The sequence below is a fragment of the Paramormyrops kingsleyae genome, chromosome 2 (genome assembly GCF_048594095.1).
Source record: "Paramormyrops kingsleyae isolate MSU_618 chromosome 2, PKINGS_0.4, whole genome shotgun sequence".
Classification (NCBI taxonomy): Eukaryota; Metazoa; Chordata; class Actinopteri; order Osteoglossiformes; family Mormyridae; genus Paramormyrops; species Paramormyrops kingsleyae.
Window position 1 is genome coordinate 30050517 of NC_132798.1, and position 18099 is coordinate 30068615.

The 18099-nt window shown below is 41.0% G+C and overlaps 13 non-coding genes across 13 annotated transcripts; all 13 read right to left on the reverse strand.

The window, feature by feature from the left end:
* Nucleotides 1-337: 337 nt before the first annotated feature.
* On the reverse strand, nt 338-410 carry trnaa-agc (transfer RNA alanine (anticodon AGC)). Its single transcript has one exon. It is a non-coding gene; the product is annotated as a tRNA-Ala (tRNA).
* A 1429-nt stretch (nt 411-1839) lies between these two features.
* trnaa-agc (transfer RNA alanine (anticodon AGC)) lies at nt 1840-1912 on the reverse strand. Its single transcript has one exon. It is a non-coding gene; the product is annotated as a tRNA-Ala (tRNA).
* A 429-nt stretch (nt 1913-2341) lies between these two features.
* Nucleotides 2342-2414, reverse strand: trnaa-cgc (transfer RNA alanine (anticodon CGC)). The gene has a single exon. It is a non-coding gene; the product is annotated as a tRNA-Ala (tRNA).
* Nucleotides 2415-4498: 2084 nt separating this feature from the next.
* trnaa-cgc (transfer RNA alanine (anticodon CGC)) lies at nt 4499-4571 on the reverse strand. Its single transcript has one exon. It is a non-coding gene; the product is annotated as a tRNA-Ala (tRNA).
* Nucleotides 4572-5498: 927 nt separating this feature from the next.
* On the reverse strand, nt 5499-5571 carry trnaa-agc (transfer RNA alanine (anticodon AGC)). Its single transcript has one exon. It is a non-coding gene; the product is annotated as a tRNA-Ala (tRNA).
* Nucleotides 5572-6000: 429 nt separating this feature from the next.
* On the reverse strand, nt 6001-6073 carry trnaa-cgc (transfer RNA alanine (anticodon CGC)). The gene has a single exon. It is a non-coding gene; the product is annotated as a tRNA-Ala (tRNA).
* A 2084-nt stretch (nt 6074-8157) lies between these two features.
* trnaa-cgc (transfer RNA alanine (anticodon CGC)) lies at nt 8158-8230 on the reverse strand. The gene has a single exon. It is a non-coding gene; the product is annotated as a tRNA-Ala (tRNA).
* A 927-nt stretch (nt 8231-9157) lies between these two features.
* Nucleotides 9158-9230, reverse strand: trnaa-agc (transfer RNA alanine (anticodon AGC)). The gene has a single exon. It is a non-coding gene; the product is annotated as a tRNA-Ala (tRNA).
* A 429-nt stretch (nt 9231-9659) lies between these two features.
* trnaa-cgc (transfer RNA alanine (anticodon CGC)) lies at nt 9660-9732 on the reverse strand. Its single transcript has one exon. It is a non-coding gene; the product is annotated as a tRNA-Ala (tRNA).
* Nucleotides 9733-10663: 931 nt separating this feature from the next.
* On the reverse strand, nt 10664-10736 carry trnaa-agc (transfer RNA alanine (anticodon AGC)). Its single transcript has one exon. It is a non-coding gene; the product is annotated as a tRNA-Ala (tRNA).
* A 2892-nt stretch (nt 10737-13628) lies between these two features.
* On the reverse strand, nt 13629-13701 carry trnaa-agc (transfer RNA alanine (anticodon AGC)). The gene has a single exon. It is a non-coding gene; the product is annotated as a tRNA-Ala (tRNA).
* Nucleotides 13702-15134: 1433 nt separating this feature from the next.
* trnaa-agc (transfer RNA alanine (anticodon AGC)) lies at nt 15135-15207 on the reverse strand. The gene has a single exon. It is a non-coding gene; the product is annotated as a tRNA-Ala (tRNA).
* Nucleotides 15208-17138: 1931 nt separating this feature from the next.
* Nucleotides 17139-17211, reverse strand: trnaa-agc (transfer RNA alanine (anticodon AGC)). The gene has a single exon. It is a non-coding gene; the product is annotated as a tRNA-Ala (tRNA).
* Nucleotides 17212-18099: the final 888 nt, after the last annotated feature.

The window sequence follows — 18099 nt, forward strand, 5'->3', positions numbered from 1 at the left end:
TCGTAATTCTTTTTATGTTTAAAAATCATCAAGTAAAAGGTTATGAGCATTGACAGATACATAAATGAAGGTATTAACAAAACACTACACCATTCCAAGTTCCTTTGCATTTATTATGTTAAGCCAATGTCCCAGGATATACCTACTGCTTTACTTTGAATACCTAGTGGTAGCTTTTCTTGAGTTTTTTTTCTTGAGAGTAGTATCGTTGTGCAAAGCTGAGGGTTGCTGATTCCAAGGGAAGTTCTTTAATGTGGCTGTGGTGGACAACACCTGCTTTATGGAAGGTGAATTATGTGTTTTCTGGTTAGTTGCCTATGCCCAGCAGCTAAAAGACTGGAGAATGTGGGTATCGATCCCACTACCTCTCACATGCTAAGCGAGCGCTCTACCACTTGAGCTAATTCCCCTTGTCAAGGTGTTCTTGATATGCAATTATTTGAGTCACTTATTAATGGCTCTTCAAAATTCCTCCTGTATGGTCGACAGTGAGGTGGTTCGTAATACTTTTTATGTTTAAAAATCATCAAGTAAATGGTTACGAGCATTGACAGATAAAAAAAGTTAAAGTGAAGGTGTTGCCAACATTACACCATTCCAAGTTCCTTAGCATTTATTATGTTAAGCCAATGTCCCAGGATATGCCTACTGCTTTATTCTGAATACCTAGTGGTAGGTTTTCTTGGGGATTTTCCTTGATGGTAGTACCGTTGTGCAAAGCTGAGGGTTGCTGATACCAAGGGAAGTTCTTTAGTGTGGCTGTGGTGGACAACACCTCCTTGATGGTAGGTGAATTATGTGTTTTCTGGTTAGTTGCCTAGACCCAGCAGCTAAAAGACTGGAGAATGTGGGTATCGATCCCACTACCTCTCACATGCAAAGCAAGCGCTCTACCACTTGAGCTAATTCCCCCAGGAAAGGTGTTTTTGATATGCAATTATTTGAGTCACTTATTAATGGCTCTTCAAAATTCCTCCTGTACGGTCGCCAGAGAGCTGGTTCGTAATTCTTTTTATGTTTAAAAATCATCAAGTAATAGGTTACGGGCATTGACAGGTGAAAATAATGAATGTGAAGGTGTTGCCAAAATTACACCATTCCAAGTTCCTTAGCATTTATTATGTTAAGCCAATGTCCCAGGATATGCCTACTGCTTTATTCTGAATACCTAGTGGTAGCTTTTCTTGGGGGTTTTCCTTGATGGTAGTACCGTTGTGCAAAGCTGAGGGTTGCTGATACCAAGGGACGTTCTTTAGCGTGGCTGTGGTGGACAACACCTCCTTGATGGTAGGTGAATTATGTGTTTTCTGGTTAGTTGCCTAGACCCAGCAGCTAAAAGACTGGAGAATGTGGGTATCGATCCCACTACCTCTCACATGCAAAGCAAGCGCTCTACCACTTGAGCTAATTCCCCCAGGAAAGGTGTTCTTGATATGCAATTATTTGAGTCACTTGTTAATGGCTCTTCAAAATTCCTTCTGTACGGTCGCCAGAGAGCTGGTTCGTAATTCTTTTTATGTTTAAAAATCATCAAGTAAAAGGTTACGAGCATTGACAGATACATAAATGAAGGTATTAACAAAACACTACACCATTCCAAGTTCCTTTGCATTTATTATGTTAAGCCAATGTCCCAGGATATACCTACTGCTTTACTTTGAATACCTAGTGGTAGCTTTTCTTGAGTTTTTTTTCTTGAGAGTAGTATCGTTGTGCAAAGCTGAGGGTTGCTGATTCCAAGGGAAGTTCTTTAATGTGGCTGTGGTGGACAACACCTGCTTTATGGAAGGTGAATTATGTGTTTTCTGGTTAGTTGCCTATGCCCAGCAGCTAAAAGACTGGAGAATGTGGGTATCGATCCCACTACCTCTCACATGCTAAGCGAGCGCTCTACCACTTGAGCTAATTCCCCTTGTCAAGGTGTTCTTGATATGCAATTATTTGAGTCACTTATTAATGGCTCTTCAAAATTCCTCCTGTATGGTCGACAGTGAGGTGGTTCGTAATACTTTTTATGTTTAAAAATCATCAAGTAAATGGTTACGAGCATTGACAGATAAAAAAAGTTAAAGTGAAGGTGTTGCCAACATTACACCATTCCAAGTTCCTTAGCATTTATTATGTTAAGCCAATGTCCCAGGATATGCCTACTGCTTTATTCTGAATACCTAGTGGTAGCTTTTCTTGGGGATTTTCCTTGATGGTAGTACCGTTGTGCAAAGCTGATGGTTGCTGATACCAAGGGAAGTTCTTTAGTGTGGCTGTGGTGGACAACACCTCCTTGATGGTAGGTGAATTATGTGTTTTCTGGTTAGTTGCCTAGACCCAGCAGCTAAAAGACTGGAGAATGTGGGTATTGATCCCACTACCTCTCACATGCGAAGCGAGCGCTCTACCACTTGAGCTAATTCCCCCAGGAAAGGTGTTTTTGATATGCAATTATTTGAGTCACTTATTAATGGCTCTTCAAAATTCCTCCTGTACGGTCGCCAGAGAGCTGGTTCGTAATTCTTTTTATGTTTAAAAATCATCAAGTAATAGGTTACGGGCATTGACAGGTGAAAATAATGAATGTGAAGGTGTTGCCAAAATTACACCATTCCAAGTTCCTTAGCATTTATTATGTTAAGCCAATGTCCCAGGATATGCCTACTGCTTTATTCTGAATACCTAGTGGTAGCTTTTCTTGGGGGTTTTCCTTGATGGTAGTACCGTTGTGCAAAGCTGAGGGTTGCTGACAGGGGCGTAGCAAGCTTTTCAAAAGTGTGGGGGATGAATTACTTCAGCTGTTTTAATTGATTTAATATTGAAACTGTTTGTGATCAATATTCATTCAAACATCAATAGTTTTACTAATGAGGTTTCTGCTGAAATACATCTGAACATACTGTACCTTATCTGAAACTAAGAAAAGTAACATTCCTACTATTAACTATACTGTACAACATGAAAGACACACTGCAGACTTGAAGTATTTCCCACATGGATATCCAGCGAATTAAATAATTTAATTTATTATCTGTAAAAACAAAAAACATCGAAAATGCATGTGATGTTTTAAAATATACGGCTTGTTTACCTCAAGAGCTTCGTAAAAAGACATGAAAACAACAGCGAAACCGTGTACAAATAAGCGCGCGACAGGGGAAACCTAGGGAAACTGGACTGCCCGGAACACCGGATTCGCCATTGACGACACCGGCTGGCTGTAAAGTGCGCGTCAACCGGGCTAGGCTCGAGGAGCATCTCAGCCCCAATAACAGCAGTTTTTTTTTATTCACAGAACCGGCCAGTATAAGAGTAAGTTTCAAATTTAACTCACTCTCTCTTCGCAGCCTCAAAGACAGTGATGGCGTGAATGCGCGATGGCGCTGGCGCTGGCGGGTAAGGTTTAAAGTATGGGACATTCTGAACAGGGGGCCGCGCGCTCCTTTTTCGGTTCAGTCTCTGTCAAGAGATGACCTTTAGATGACTATTTTCATGTATTTAAAAAAACTGTGATTTATCTACAACTTCGTGTATAATACGCCCCCCGCACCAAAAAATGGTGTGACCCAGTTCGGTATATAAAAACAGGGATGCACAGCGCAAGCCTTTAATTTCCGTTGGTAATTTAATGTCGGTGTTTTCCCTTTAAGCGCGACTTTTAAAAGTTCTCCACATCATTTTAATTGCTTAATTATCCAAATATGTTGCATGCATTGCAGTGGAAAAACTGCTTTGTTTAAAGAGAAAAAAAAGATGCTTTATTTATATAGCACCTTTCATACATGAAATGCAACTCAAAGTACTTTACAATAAAGTGAAATGAGATTTTTAAAAAATTTTTAAAACAATGAAGTGATTCTGCTTCTCTGCTATGGGTATAACGTATTCCAAAGTATCAATGTTGAAAACAGGACCCTTAGTCAGCATTGATTCAATGGCTCATTTTCAACATAGAAATTGTTGTTGTTGTAAAATGTTGATTTAAAGTTGAAGTTGTAACTTCAACCACAAAACAAACTTTCTGACCATAATTCAATGTTGAATCAATAACGATTGCTATCTGGGAAAGTACCTGGAAAACGGAGATGTAAATAATCATAACAACCATAAGTTCCCGCCTCCTCTGCACGAGCTGACCGATAAATCTAATACACCAAGAGAGGCAAGACTTAAGGCAGAACAGCCAATCATCAGCCGGTGTCATGTTTGAGAGGGAGGGGAGAGGAGAGCTGAAGCGAGCGTAGACACAGAGCGGCCAGAGAAACGGAGGAGCGAATGCGAAGGCATTTGTTCAAAACTGTGGGAAAACTGTAGAAAAAGTGTGGGTGTTGAACCCTCTCACCGGGAAAAGTGTGGGTGTTAAAACACCCACATCCCCCACGGGTGCGACGCCCCTGGTTGCTGATACCAATGGAAGTTCTTTAATGTGGCTGTGGTGGACAACACCTGCTTTATGGTAGGTGAATTATGTGTTTTCTGGTTAGTTGCCTATGCCCAGCAGCTAAAAGACTGGAGAATGTGGGTATCGATCCCACTACCTCTCACATGCGAAGCGAGCGCTCTACCACTTGAGCTAATTCCCCCAGGAAAGGTGTTTTTGATATGCAATTATTTGAGTCACTTCTTAATGGCTCTTCAAAATTCCTCCTGTACGGTCGCCAGAGAGCTGGTTCGTAATTCTTTTTATGTTTAAAAATCATCAAGTAAAAGGTTACGGGCATTGACAGGTGAAAATAATGAATGTGAAGGTGTTGCCAACATTACACCATTCCAAGTTCCTTAGCATTTATTATGTTAAGCCAATGTCCCAGGATATGCCTACTGCTTTATTCTGAATACCTAGTGGTAGCTTTTCTTGGGGGTTTTCCTTGATGGTAGTACCGTTGTGCAAAGCTGAGGGTTGCTGATACCAAGGGACGTTCTTTAGCGTGGCTGTGGTGGACAACACCTCCTTGATGGTAGGTGAATTATGTGTTTTCTGGTTAGTTGCCTAGACCCAGCAGCTAAAAGACTGGAGAATGTGGGTATCGATCCCACTACCTCTCACATGCAAAGCAAGCGCTCTACCACTTGAGCTAATTCCCCCAGGAAAGGTGTTCTTGATATGCAATTATTTGAGTCACTTGTTAATGGCTCTTCAAAATTCCTTCTGTACGGTCGCCAGAGAGCTGGTTCGTAATTCTTTTTATGTTTAAAAATCATCAAGTAAAAGGTTACGAGCATTGACAGATACATAAATGAAGGTATTAACAAAACACTACACCATTCCAAGTTCCTTTGCATTTATTATGTTAAGCCAATGTCCCAGGATATACCTACTGCTTTACTTTGAATACCTAGTGGTAGCTTTTCTTGAGTTTTTTTTCTTGAGAGTAGTATCGTTGTGCAAAGCTGAGGGTTGCTGATTCCAAGGGAAGTTCTTTAATGTGGCTGTGGTGGACAACACCTGCTTTATGGAAGGTGAATTATGTGTTTTCTGGTTAGTTGCCTATGCCCAGCAGCTAAAAGACTGGAGAATGTGGGTATCGATCCCACTACCTCTCACATGCTAAGCGAGCGCTCTACCACTTGAGCTAATTCCCCTTGTCAAGGTGTTCTTGATATGCAATTATTTGAGTCACTTATTAATGGCTCTTCAAAATTCCTCCTGTATGGTCGACAGTGAGGTGGTTCGTAATACTTTTTATGTTTAAAAATCATCAAGTAAATGGTTACGAGCATTGACAGATAAAAAAAGTTAAAGTGAAGGTGTTGCCAACATTACACCATTCCAAGTTCCTTAGCATTTATTATGTTAAGTCAATGTCCCAGGATATGCCTACTGCTTTATTCTGAATACCTAGTGGTAGCTTTTCTTGGGGATTTTCCTTGATGGTAGTACCGTTGTGCAAAGCTGATGGTTGCTGATACCAAGGGAAGTTCTTTAGTGTGGCTGTGGTGGACAACACCTCCTTGATGGTAGGTGAATTATGTGTTTTCTGGTTAGTTGCCTAGACCCAGCAGCTAAAAGACTGGAGAATGTGGGTATTGATCCCACTACCTCTCACATGCGAAGCGAGCGCTCTACCACTTGAGCTAATTCCCCCAGGAAAGGTGTTTTTGATATGCAATTATTTGAGTCACTTATTAATGGCTCTTCAAAATTCCTCCTGTACGGTCGCCAGAGAGCTGGTTCGTAATTCTTTTTATGTTTAAAAATCATCAAGTAATAGGTTACGGGCATTGACAGGTGAAAATAATGAATGTGAAGGTGTTGCCAAAATTACACCATTCCAAGTTCCTTAGCATTTATTATGTTAAGCCAATGTCCCAGGATATGCCTACTGCTTTATTCTGAATACCTAGTGGTAGCTTTTCTTGGGGGTTTTCCTTGATGGTAGTACCGTTGTGCAAAGCTGAGGGTTGCTGACAGGGGCGTAGCAAGCTTTTCAAAAGTGTGGGGGATGAATTACTTCAGCTGTTTTAATTGATTTAATATTGAAACTGTTTGTGATCAATATTCATTCAAACATCAATAGTTTTACTAATGAGGTTTCTGCTGAAATACATCTGAACATACTGTACCTTATCTGAAACTAAGAAAAGTAACATTCCTACTATTAACTATACTGTACAACATGAAAGACACACTGCAGACTTGAAGTATTTCCCACATGGATATCCAGCGAATTAAATAATTTAATTTATTATCTGTAAAAACAAAAAACATCGAAAATGCATGTGATGTTTTAAAATATACGGCTTGTTTACCTCAAGAGCTTCGTAAAAAGACATGAAAACAACAGCGAAACCGTGTACAAATCAGCGCGCGACAGGGGAAACCTAGGGAAACTGGACTGCCCGGAACACCGGATTCGCCATTGACGACACCGGCTGGCTGTAAAGTGCGCGTCAACCGGGCTAGGCTCGAGGAGCATCTCAGCCCCAATAACAGCAGTTTTTTTTTATTCACAGAACCGGCCAGTATAAGAGTAAGTTTCAAATTTAACTCACTCTCTCTTCGCAGCCTCAAAGACAGTGATGGCGTGAATGCGCGATGGCGCTGGCGCTGGCGGGTAAGGTTTAAAGTATGGGACATTCCGAACAGGGGGCCGCGCGCTCCTTTTTCGGTTCAGTCTCTGTCAAGAGATGACCTTTAGATGACTATTTTCATGTATTTAAAAAAACTGTGATTTATCTACAACTTCGTGTATAATACGCCCCCCGCACCAAAAAATGGTGTGACCCAGTTCGGTATATAAAAACAGGGATGCACAGCGCAAGCCTTTAATTTCCGTTGGTAATTTAATGTCGGTGTTTTCCCTTTAAGCGCGACTTTTAAAAGTTCTCCACATCATTTTAATTGCTTAATTATCCAAATATGTTGCATGCATTGCAGTGGAAAAACTGCTTTGTTTAAAGAGAAAAAAAAGATGCTTTATTTATATAGCACCTTTCATACATGAAATGCAACTCAAAGTACTTTACAATAAAGTGAAATGAGATTTTTAAAAAATTTTTAAAACAATGAAGTGATTCTGCTTCTCTGCTATGGGTATAACGTATTCCAAAGTATCAATGTTGAAAACAGGACCCTTAGTCAGCATTGATTCAATGGCTCATTTTCAACATAGAAATTGTTGTTGTTGTAAAATGTTGATTTAAAGTTGAAGTTGTAACTTCAACCACAAAACAAACTTTCTGACCATAATTCAATGTTGAATCAATAACGATTGCTATCTGGGAAAGTACCTGGAAAACGGAGATGTAAATAATCATAACAACCATAAGTTCCCGCCTCCTCTGCACGAGCTGACCGATAAATCTAATACACCAAGAGAGGCAAGACTTAAGGCAGAACAGCCAATCATCAGCCGGTGTCATGTTTGAGAGGGAGGGGAGAGGAGAGCTGAAGCGAGCGTAGACACAGAGCGGCCAGAGAAACGGAGGAGCGAATGCGAAGGCATTTGTTCAAAACTGCGGGAAAACTGTAGAAAAAGTGTGGGTGTTGAACCCTCTCACCGGGAAAAGTGTGGGTGTTAAAACACCCACATCCCCCACGGGTGCGACGCCCCTGGTTGCTGATACCAATGGAAGTTCTTTAATGTGGCTGTGGTGGACAACACCTGCTTTATGGTAGGTGAATTATGTGTTTTCTGGTTAGTTGCCTATGCCCAGCAGCTAAAAGACTGGAGAATGTGGGTATCGATCCCACTACCTCTCACATGCGAAGCGAGCGCTCTACCACTTGAGCTAATTCCCCCAGGAAAGGTGTTTTTGATATGCAATTATTTGAGTCACTTCTTAATGGCTCTTCAAAATTCCTCCTGTACGGTCGCCAGAGAGCTGGTTCGTAATTCTTTTTATGTTTAAAAATCATCAAGTAAAAGGTTACGGGCATTGACAGGTGAAAATAATGAATGTGAAGGTGTTGCCAACATTACACCATTCCAAGTTCCTTAGCATTTATTATGTTAAGCCAATGTCCCAGGATATGCCTACTGCTTTATTCTGAATACCTAGTGGTAGCTTTTCTTGGCGGTTTTCCTTGATGGTAGTACCGTTGTGCAAAGCTGAGGGTTGCTGATACCAAGGGAAGTTCTTTAGTGTGGCTGTGGTGGACAACACCTCCTTGATGGTAGGTGAATTATGTGTTTTCTGGTTAGTTGCCTAGGCCCAGCAGCTAAAAGACTGGAGAATGTGGGTATCGATCCCACTACCTCTCACATGCAAAGCAAGCGCTCTACCACTTGAGCTAATTCCCCCAGGAAAGGTGTTTTTGATATGCAATTATTTGAGTCACTTTTTAATGGCTCTTCAAAATTCCTCCTGTACGGTCGCCAGAGAGCTGGTTCGTAATTCTTTTTATGTTTAAAAATCATCAAGTAAAAGGTTATGAGCATTGACAGATACATAAATGAAGGTATTAACAAAACACTACACCATTCCAAGTTCCTTTGCATTTATTATGTTAAGCCAATGTCCCAGGATATACCTACTGCTTTACTTTGAATACCTAGTGGTAGCTTTTCTTGAGTTTTTTTTCTTGAGAGTAGTATCGTTGTGCAAAGCTGAGGGTTGCTGATTCCAAGGGAAGTTCTTTAATGTGGCTGTGGTGGACAACACCTGCTTTATGGAAGGTGAATTATGTGTTTTCTGGTTAGTTGCCTATGCCCAGCAGCTAAAAGACTGGAGAATGTGGGTATCGATCCCACTACCTCTCACATGCTAAGCGAGCGCTCTACCACTTGAGCTAATTCCCCTTGTCAAGGTGTTCTTGATATGCAATTATTTGAGTCACTTATTAATGGCTCTTCAAAATTCCTCCTGTATGGTCGACAGTGAGGTGGTTCGTAATACTTTTTATGTTTAAAAATCATCAAGTAAATGGTTACGAGCATTGACAGATAAAAAAAGTTAAAGTGAAGGTGTTGCCAACATTACACCATTCCAAGTTCCTTAGCATTTATTATGTTAAGCCAATGTCCCAGGATATGCCTACTGCTTTATTCTGAATACCTAGTGGTAGCTTTTCTTGGGGATTTTCCTTGATGGTAGTACCGTTGTGCAAAGCTGATGGTTGCTGATACCAAGGGAAGTTCTTTAGTGTGGCTGTGGTGGACAACACCTCCTTGATGGTAGGTGAATTATGTGTTTTCTGGTTAGTTGCCTAGACCCAGCAGCTAAAAGACTGGAGAATGTGGGTATCGATCCCACTACCTCTCACATGCGAAGCGAGCGCTCTACCACTTGAGCTAATTCCCCCAGGAAAGGTGTTTTTGATATGCAATTATTTGAGTCACTTATTAATGGCTCTTCAAAATTCCTCCTGTACGGTCGCCAGAGAGCTGGTTCGTAATTCTTTTTATGTTTAAAAATCATCAAGTAATAGGTTACGGGCATTGACAGGTGAAAATAATGAATGTGAAGGTGTTGCCAAAATTACACCATTCCAAGTTCCTTAGCATTTATTATGTTAAGCCAATGTCCCAGGATATGCCTACTGCTTTATTCTGAATACCTAGTGGTAGCTTTTCTTGGGGGTTTTCCTTGATGGTAGTACCGTTGTGCAAAGCTGAGGGTTGCTGATACCAAGGGAAGTTCTTTAGTGTGGCTGTGGTGGACAACACCTCCTTGATGGTAGGTGAATTATGTGTTTTCTGGTTAGTTGCCTAGACCCAGCAGCTAAAAGACTGGAGAATGTGGGTATCGATCCCACTACCTCTCACATGCAAAGCAAGCGCTCTACCACTTGAGCTAATTCCCCCAGGAAAGGTGTTTTTGATATGCAATTATTTGAGTCACTTATTAATGGCTCTTCAAAATTCCTCCTGTACGTTCACCAGAGAGCTGGTTCGTAATTCTTTTTATGTTTAAAAATCATCAAGTAATAGGTTACGGGCATTGACAGGTGAAAATAATGAATGTGAAGGTGTTGCCAAAATTACACCATTCCAAGTTCCTTAGCATTTATTATGTTAAGCCAATGTCCCAGGATATGCCTACTGCTTTATTCTGAATACCTAGTGGTAGCTTTTCTTGGTGGTTTTCCTTGATGGTAGTACTGTTGTGCAAAGCTGAGGGTTGCTGATACCAAGGGAAGTTCTTTAACATGGCTGTGGTGGACAACACCTCCTTGATGGTAGGTGAATTATGTGTTTTCTGGTTAGTTGCCTAGACCCAGCAGCTAAAAGACTGGAGAATGTGGGTATCGATCCCACTACCTCTCACATGCTAAGCGAGCGCTCTACCACTTGAGCTAATTCCCCTTGTCAAGGTGTTCTTGATATGCAATTATTTGAGTCACTTATTAATGGCTCTTCAAAATTCCTCCTGTATGGTCGACAGTGAGGTGGTTCGTAATACTTTTTATGTTTAAAAATCATCAAGTAATAGGTTACGGGCATTGACAGGTGAAAATAATGAATGTGAAGGTGTTGCCAAAATTACACCATTCCAAGTTCCTTAGCATTTATTATGTTAAGCCTATGTCCCAGGATTTGCCTACTGCTTTATTCTGAATACCTAGTGGTAGCTTTTCTTGGTGGTTTTCCTTGATGGTAGTACTGTTGTGCAAAGCTGAGGGTTGCTGATACCAAGGGAAGTTCTTTAACCCCCTGGGACCGGCGATCCCGCCGGCGGGATCTGACAGAATTCTCGCGAGACCGTTTAAATAACTCCGCGAGTTTTTGTCATATACACATTTTAAAAATACCCTCAGAAACTTTGGACGGTCTACTTTTCAAATATATATAGGTAGAAACTAAATATATTTTTACAGCTTCGTGATACGAATAGAAAGAACAAGAGTGACTGACTTAAGCGTCTGCGTCTCGAAGCGGCTCTGATCACCCACCCACTTGCAAATCGCGCTATTCGCATGATAATAACATGATAATCCGACAGTTAGTATTGGGTGAAGAAATATGTGAATACGCCCATTGTGACCGAAATAAACAAGAGCACATGTCTGGGTAGTGTTTACACTGATCGGCTACAATATAGCACACGGATACGTCTCTGCCGCTGAAGCTTTGCGCCAGTGTTGCCACTTTCAGCAGCGAAGCTCATACCTGTGTTCATAGCTCAGTGGGCTAAGCCTGTGTGCCTGCAATCACGTGGTCGCCGATTCAAACGCAGCGTATTTAGAACGTGAATAGCGATCTTCCGCTGAGAGCGGTCCTACACGCTCCCGACGCAAGTAAAACAAAGAAAGGTGACACGATTTGCTTTTTTGCCTATTTAACCTAATTTTAAAAACCTTAATACTTCTGACAATGGAAGTTTTGAAAAGAAGACAGATAACGGATTTAGTCAGTGTTTTTTTCATGATTCTACATAATGATTTCAGCGAGATATAAACTGAAATACACGAGAAAGATACGCGGTCGATGATGCCCTCGTCCCCAGAGCGTCAATTATAGTCACTGCAAATTATTTATCGCTTTCTATATTTATATAGTCACAGTTTTTCATTTTTCATTCCATCTATCAATAAACTGTGAAAGGGATTTTATTGTTGCTACTTTTCTTGTGTTTCAAACTGCCTTTCCAAAGTGATGGGTGTGGGGTGCAGTGACATTCCAGACTGATGGGCCATTGACAGTATGCAAACTACTACAGGTGTGAGGACACCTATCTCATCAATATTCATTGTGAAGACCACTGACTTTGAGAAAAAGAGTGTCACTCCAAAGTTCTAACACTTTAGTAATCAAACCATATAAAATTTCTGAATGTCACTTTCACCTATGTGTAGCCAACCCCTGTGTCTATAAGCTTCAGAGCTCAAAAGTCTTACCTAGAAATGTCTATAATGTGATTTTTTACAATTTCTCAGCATGTCTGAAAATAGGTTTTTGAAAAGTATATGTTTAAAGTTGATTTTAACAAAAAATAGAATAATAACATTCTAAGAGGTCTTAGATTATTGGTGCTGAGTTTGTGCTGAATAAAAGCAAATGTATCACTTTGGGATAAGTGTTTTTTAGATAGGTGAAATATTTTAAAATGTCAAGGCATGTCAGACTACTTCGAAAGTGGAAAAAAGGCCTCAGGCCCCAGGGGGTTAATGTGGCTGTGGTGGACAACACCTGCTTTATGGTAGGTGAATTATGTGTTTTCTGGTTAGTTGCCTAGATCCTGCAGCTAAAAGACTGGAGAATGTGGGTATCGATCCCACTACCTCTCACATGCAAAGCAAGCGCTCTACCACTTGAGCTAATTCCCCCAGGAAAGGTGTTCTTGATATGCAATTATTTGAGTCACTTGTTAATGGCTCTTCAAAATTCCTCCTGTACGGTCGCCAGAGAGCTGGTTCGTAATTCTTTTTATGTTTAAAAATCATCAAGTAAAAGGTTACGGGCATTGACAGGTGAAAATAATGAATGTGAAGGTGTTGCCAACATTACACCATTCCAAGTTCCTTAGCATTTATTATGTTAAGCCAATGTCCCAGGATATGCCTACTGCTTTATTCTGAATACCTAGTGGTAGCTTTTCTTGGTGGTTTTCCTTGATGGTAGTACTGTTGTGCAAAGCTGAGGGTTGCTGATACCAAGGGAAGTTCTTTAACATGGCTGTGGTGGACAACACCTCCTTGATGGTAGGTGAATTATGTGTTTTCTGGTTAGTTGCCTAGGCCCAGCAGCTAAAAGACTGGAGAATGTGGGTATCGATCCCACTACCTCTCACATGCAAAGCAAGCACTCTACCACTTGAGCTAATTCCCCCAGGAAAGGTGTTCTTGATATGCAATTGTTTGAGTCACTTGTTAATGGCTCTTCAAAATTCCTCCTGTACGGTCGCCAGAGAACTGGTTCGTAATTCTTTTTATGTTTAAAAATCATCAAGTAAAAGGTTACGAGCATTGACAGATAAAAAAAATTGAAGTGAAGGTGTTGCCAACATTACACCATTCCAAGTTCCTTAGCATTTATTATGTTAAGCCAATGTCCCAGGATATGCCTACTGCTTTATTCTGAATACCTAGTGGTAGCTTTTCTTGGGGGTTTTCCTTGATGGTAGTACCGTTGTGCAAAGCTGAGGGTTGCTGATACCAAGGGACGTTCTTTAGCGTGGCTGTGGTGGACAACACCTCCTTGATGGTAGGTGAATTATGTGTTTTCTGGTTAGTTGCCTAGACCCAGCAGCTAAAAGACTGGAGAATGTGGGTATCGATCCCACTACCTCTCACATGCTAAGCGAGCGCTCTACCACTTGAGCTAATTCCCCTTGTCAAGGTGTTCTTGATATGCAATTATTTGAGTCACTTATTAATGGCTCTTCAAAATTCCTCCTGTATGGTCGACAGTGAGGAGGTTCGTAATACTTTTTATGTTTAAAAATCATCAAGTAATAGGTTACGGGCATTGACAGGTGAAAATAATGAATGTGAAGGTGTTGCCAAAATTACACCATTCCAAGTTCCTTAGCATTTATTATGTTAAGCCAATGTCCCAGGATATGCCTACTGCTTTATTTTGAATACCTAGTGGTAGCTTTTCTTGGGGGTTTTCCTTGATGGTAGTACCGTTGTGCAAAGCTGAGGGTTGCTGATACCAAGGGAAGTTCTTTAATGTGGCTGTGGTGGACAACACCTGCTTTATGGTAGGTGAATTATGTGTTTTCTGGTTAGTTGCCTATGCCCAGCAGCTAAAAGACTGGAGAATGTGGGTATCGATTCCACTACCTCTCACATGCGAAGCGAGCGCTCTACCACTTGAGCTAATTCCCCCAGTAAAGGTGTTTTTGATATGCAATTATTTGAGTCACTTCTTAATGGCTCTTCAAAATTCCTCCTGTACGGTCGCCAGAGAGCTGGTTCGTAATTCTTTTTATGTTTAAAAATCATCAAGTAAAAGGTTACGGGCATTGACAGGTGAAAATAATGAATGTGAAGGTGTTGCCAAAATTACACCATTCCAAGTTCCTTAGCATTTATTATGTTAAGCCAATGTCCCAGGATATGCCTACTGCTTTATTCTGAATACCTAGTGGTAGCTTTTCTTGGTGGTTTTCCTTGATGGTAGTACTGTTGTGCAAAGCTGAGGGTTGCTGATACCAAGGGAAGTTCTTTAACATGGCTGTGGTGGACAACACCTCCTTGATGGTAGGTGAATTATGTGTTTTCTGGTTAGTTGCCTAGGCCCAGCAGCTAAAAGACTGGAGAATGTGGGTATTGATCCCACTACCTCTCACATGCAAAGCAAGCGCTCTACCACTTGAGCTAATTCCCCCAGGAAAGGTGTTCTTGATATGCAATTGTTTGAGTCACTTGTTAATGGCTCTTCAAAATTCCTCCTGTACGGTCGCCAGAGAACTGGTTCGTAATTCTTTTTATGTTTAAAAATCATCAAGTAAAAGGTTACGAGCATTGACAGATAAAAAAAATTGAAGTGAAGGTGTTGCCAACATTACACCATTCCAAGTTCCTTAGCATTTATTATGTTAAGCCAATGTCCCAGGATATGCCTACTGCTTTATTCTGAATACCTAGTGGTAGCTTTTCTTGGGGGTTTTCCTTGATGGTAGTACCGTTGTGCAAAGCTGAGGGTTGCTGATACCAAGGGACGTTCTTTAGCGTGGCTGTGGTGGACAACACCTCCTTGATGGTAGGTGAATTATGTGTTTTCTGGTTAGTTGCCTAGACCCAGCAGCTAAAAGACTGGAGAATGTGGGTATCGATCCCACTACCTCTCACATGCTAAGCGAGCGCTCTACCACTTGAGCTAATTCCCCTTGTCAAGGTGTTCTTGATATGCAATTATTTGAGTCACTTATTAATGGCTCTTCAAAATTCCTCCTGTATGGTCGACAGTGAGGTGGTTCGTAATACTTTTTATGTTTAAAAATCATCAAGTAATAGGTTACGGGCATTGACAGGTGAAAATAATGAATGTGAAGGTGTTGCCAAAATTACACCATTCCAAGTTCCTTAGCATTTATTATGTTAAGCCAATGTCCCAGGATATGCCTACTGCTTTATTTTGAATACCTAGTGGTAGCTTTTCTTGGGGGTTTTCCTTGATGGTAGTACCGTTGTGCAAAGCTGAGGGTTGCTGATACCAAGGGAAGTTCTTTAATGTGGCTGTGGTGGACAACACCTGCTTTATGGTAGGTGAATTATGTGTTTTCTGGTTAGTTGCCTATGCCCAGCAGCTAAAAGACTGGAGAATGTGGGTATCGATTCCACTACCTCTCACATGCGAAGCGAGCGCTCTACCACTTGAGCTAATTCCCCCAGTAAAGGTGTTTTTGATATGCAATTATTTGAGTCACTTCTTAATGGCTCTTCAAAATTCCTCCTGTACGGTCGCCAGAGAGCTGGTTCGTAATTCTTTTTATGTTTAAAAATCATCAAGTAAAAGGTTACGGGCATTGACAGGTGAAAATAATGAATGTGAAGGTGTTGCCAAAATTACACCATTCCAAGTTCCTTAGCATTTATTATGTTAAGCCAATGTCCCAGGATATGCCTACTGCTTTATTCTGAATACCTAGTGGTAGCTTTTCTTGGTGGTTTTCCTTGATGGTAGTACTGTTGTGCAAAGCTGAGGGTTGCTGATACCAAGGGAAGTTCTTTAACATGGCTGTGGTGGACAACACCTCCTTGATGGTAGGTGAATTATGTGTTTTCTGGTTAGTTGCCTAGGCCCAGCAGCTAAAAGACTGGAGAATGTGGGTATTGATCCCACTACCTCTCACATGCAAAGCAAGCGCTCTACCACTTGAGCTAATTCCCCCAGGAAAGGTGTTCTTGATATGCAATTGTTTGAGTCACTTGTTAATGGCTCTTCAAAATTCCTCCTGTACGGTCGCCAGAGAACTGGTTCGTAATTCTTTTTATGTTTAAAAATCATCAAGTAAAAGGTTACGAGCATTGACAGATAAAAAAAATTGAAGTGAAGGTGTTGCCAACATTACACCATTCCAAGTTCCTTAGCATTTATTATGTTAAGCCAATGTCCCAGGATATGCCTACTGCTTTATTCTGAATACCTAGTGGTAGCTTTTCTTGGGGGTTTTCCTTGATGGTAGTACCGTTGTGCAAAGCTGAGGGTTGCTGATACCAAGGGACGTTCTTTAGCGTGGCTGTGGTGGACAACACCTCCTTGATGGTAGGTGAATTATGTGTTTTCTGGTTAGTTGCCTAGACCCAGCAGCTAAAAGACTGGAGAATGTGGGTATTGATCCTACTACCTCTCACATGCAAAGCAAGCGCTCTACCACTTGAGCTAATTCCCCCAGGAAAGGTGTTCTTGATATGCAATTATTTGAGTCACTTGTTAATGGCTCTTCAAAATTCCTTCTGTACGGTCGCCAGAGAGCTGGTTCGTAATTCTTTTTATGTTTAAAAATCATCAAGTAAAAGGTTACGAGCATTGACAGATACATAAATGAAGGTATTAACAAAACACTACACCATTCCAAGTTCCTTTGCATTTATTATGTTAAGCCAATGTCCCAGGATATACCTACTGCTTTACTTTGAATACCTAGTGGTAGCTTTTCTTGAGTTTTTTTTCTTGAGAGTAGTATCGTTGTGCAAAGCTGAGGGTTGCTGATTCCAAGGGAAGTTCTTTAACATGGCTGTGGTGGACAACACCTGCTTTATGGAAGGTGAATTATGTGTTTTCTGGTTAGTTGCCTATGCCCAGCAGCTAAAAGACTGGAGAATGTGGGTATCGATCCCACTACCTCTCACATGCTAAGCGAGCGCTCTACCACTTGAGCTAATTCCCCTTGTCAGGGTGTTCTTGATATGCAATTATTTGAGTCACTTATTAATGGCTCTTCCAAATTCCTCCTGTATGGTCGACAGTGAGGTGGTTCGTAATACTTTTTATGTTTAAAAATCATCAAGTAAATGGTTACGAGCATTGACAGATAAAAAAAGTTAAAGTGAAGGTGTTGCCAACATTACACCATTCCAAGTTCCTTAGCATTTATTATGTTAAGCCAATGTCCCAGGATATGCCTACTGCTTTATTCTGAATACCTAGTGGTAGCTTTTCTTGGGGATTTTCCTTGATGGTAGTACCGTTGTGCAAAGCTGAGGGTTGCTGATACCAAGGGAAGTTCTTTAGTGTGGCTGTGGTGGACAACACCTCCCTGATGGTAGGTGAATTATGTGTTTTCTGGTTAGTTGCCTAGACCCAGCAGCTAAAAGACTGGAGAATGTGGGTATTGATCCCACTACCTCTCACACGCAAAGCAAGCGCTCTACCACTTGAGCTAATTCCCCCAGGAAAGGTGTTTTTGATATGCAATTATTTGAGTCACTTATTAATGGCTCTTCAAAATTCCTCCTGTACGGTCGCCAGAGAGCTGGTTCGTAATTCTTTTTATGTTTAAAAATCATCAAGTAATAGGTTACGGGCATTGACAGGTGAAAATAATGAATGTGAAGGTGTTGCCAAAATTACACCATTCCAAGTTCCTTAGCATTTATTATGTTAAGCCAATGTCCCAGGATATGCCTACTGCTTTATTCTGAATACCTAGTGGTAGCTTTTCTTGGGGGTTTTCCTTGATGGTAGTACCGTTGTGCAAAGCTGAGGGTTGCTGACAGGGGCGTAGCAAGCTTTTCAAAAGTGTGGGGGATGAATTACTTCAGCTGTTTTAATTGAT